General features: G+C 40.1%; 1 non-coding gene across 1 annotated transcript; it reads left to right on the top strand.

Annotated features, from left to right (window-relative positions):
* The first annotated feature begins 1,623 nt into the window (after window positions 1–1,623).
* On the top strand, window positions 1,624–1,731 carry LOC130977977 (small nucleolar RNA R71). The gene has a single exon (XR_009085643.1). It is a non-coding gene; the product is annotated as a small nucleolar RNA R71 (small nucleolar RNA).
* Window positions 1,732–2,630: the final 899 nt, after the last annotated feature.

Below are 2,630 nucleotides of genomic sequence, written 5' to 3'. Positions count from 1 at the left end.
TTCAACACCAAACTTAGAGTTTGGTTGTGGCCTCCCAACACCAAACTTAGAGTTTGACTGTGGGGGCTCTGTTTGTCTCTGATTTGAGAGAAGCTCTTCATGCTTCTTCTCCATGGTGACAGAGGGATATCCTTGAGCCTTAAACACATAGGATTTTTCATTCACTTGAATGATCAGTTCACCTCCATCAACATCAATCACAGCCTTTGCTGTGGCTAGGAAGGGTCTACCAAGGATGATGGATTCATCCATGCACCTCCCAGTCTCTAGGACTATGAAATCAGTAGGGATGTAATGGTCTTCAACTTTTACCAAAACATTCTCTACAAGTCCATGAGCTTGTTTTCTTGAGTTGTCTGCCATCTCTAGTGAGATTCTTGCAGCTTGTACCTCAAAGATCCCTAGCTTCTCCATTACAGAGAGAGGCATGAGGTTTACACTTGACCCTAAGTCACACAGAGCCTTCTTGAAGGTCATGGTGCCTATGGTACAAGGTAGGGAAAACTTCCCAGGATCTTGTCTCTTTTGAGGTAATTTCTGCCTAGACAAGTCATCCAGTTCTTTGGTGAGCAAGGGAGATTCATCTTCCCAAGTATCATTTCCAAATAACTTGTCATTTAGCTTCATGATTGCTCCAAGATATTTAGCAACTTGCTCTTCAGTGACATACTCATCCTCTTCAGAGGAGGAATACTCATCAGAGCTCATGAAAGGCAGAAGTAAGTCCAATGGAATCTCTATGGTCTCATTTTGAGCCTCAGATTCCCATGGTTCCTCATTGGGGAACTCATTGGAGGCTAGTGCACGCCCATTGAGGCCTTCCTCAGTGGCGTCCACTTCCTCTCTTCCCTCTCTAGATTCGGCCATGGTTATGGCTTTGCACTCTCCTTTTAGATTTTCTTCTGTATTACTTGGGAGAGTACTAGGAGGGAGTTCAGTAACTTTCTTGCTCAGCTGTCCCACTTGTGCTTCCGAATTCCTAATGGAAGACCTTGTTTCAGTCATGAAACTTTGAGTGGTTTTGATTAGATCAGAGATCATGGTTGCTAAGTCAGAGGGGTTCTGCTTAGAATTCTCTGTCTGTTGCTGAGAAGATGATGGAAAAGGCTTGCCATTGCTAAACCTGTTTCTTCCACTATTATTGTTGAAACCTTGTTGAGGTCTCTCTTGATTCTTCCATGAGAAATTTGGGTGATTTCTCCATGAAGAATTATAGGTGTTTCCATAGGGTTCTCCTAGGTAATTCACCTCTTCCATTGAAGGGTTCTCAGGATCATAGGCTTCTTCCTTAGATGAAGCATCCTTAGTACTGCTTGGTGCATTCTGCATTCCAGACAGACTTTGAGAAATCAAATTGACTTGTTGAGTCAATATTTTATTCTGAGCCAAAATGGCGTTCAGAGTGTCAATCTCAAGAACTCCTTTCTTCTAACCAGTCCCATTGTTCACAGGATTCCTTTCAGAAGTGTACATGAATTGGTTATTTGCAACCATTTCAATTAGCTCTTGAGCCTCTGTAGGCGTCTTCTTCAGATGAAGAGATCCTCCAGTAGAGCTATCCAAAGACATCTTGGATAGTTTAGAGAGACCATCATAGAAAATACCTATGATGCTCCATTCAGAAAGCATGTCAGAAGGAAATTTTCTGATCAATTGTTTGTATCTTTCCCAAGCTTCATAGAGGTATTCTCCATCCTTCTGTCTGAAGGTTTGGACTTCCACTCTAAGCTTACTCAATTTTTGAGGTGGAAAGAACTTTGCCAAGAAGGCATTGACTAGCTTTTCCCAAGAGTCCAGGCTTTCTTTAGGTTGAGAGTCCAACCATATTCTAGCTCTGTCTCTTACAGTAAAAGGGAATAGCATCAGTCTGTAGACCTCAGGGTCAACCCCATTAGTCTTGACTGTGTCACAGATTTGCAAGAATTCAGCTAAGAACTGATGAGGATCTTCCAATGGAAGTCCATGGAACTTGCAATTCTGTTGCATTAGAGAAACTAATTGAGGCTTAAGCTCAAAGTTGTTTGCTCCAATGGCAGGGATAGAGATGCTTCTCCCATAGAAGTTGGGAGTAGGTGCAGTAAAGTCACCCAGCACCTTCCTTGCATTGTTTGCATTATTGTTGTTTTCGGCTGCCATGTCTTCTTCTTCTTTGAAGAATTCGGTTAGGTCCTTTCAGGTTCAGCTTCAGCTTCAACAAGAATGCCTTTGTCTTTGTTCCTGCTCATATGAAGGAGAAGAGAACAAGAAAATATGGAATCCTCTATGTCACAGTATAGAAATTCCTTGAGGTGTCAGAGGAAAAGAAATGTGGAAGACAGAGGTAGAAAATTCGAACTTATCAAAGAAGATGGAGTTCGAATTTTGCATTAAGGAATAATGTTAGTCCATAAACAGAAGGATGTGAGAAGAAGGGAAGTAATTTTCGAAAATTAAATTAAAAAGTTTGAAAACATTTTGAAAAACTGTTTGATAATTTTTGAAAATTCAAAGTGGAAAAGAAATCAAGTGATTTTTGAAAAAGATTTTGAAATTAGAAATTAAAAAGATTTGATTGAAAACTATTTTGAAAAAGATGTGGTTAAGAAGATATGATTAGTTTTAAAAAGATGTAATTGAAAAGATATGATTTG

The sequence above is a fragment of the Arachis stenosperma genome, chromosome 4 (assembly GCF_014773155.1).
Source record: "Arachis stenosperma cultivar V10309 chromosome 4, arast.V10309.gnm1.PFL2, whole genome shotgun sequence".
Taxonomy (NCBI): domain Eukaryota; kingdom Viridiplantae; phylum Streptophyta; class Magnoliopsida; order Fabales; family Fabaceae; genus Arachis; species Arachis stenosperma.
Note: the sequence above shows the minus strand (reverse complement) of the source record. Positions and strands in the feature narration are given on the sequence as shown.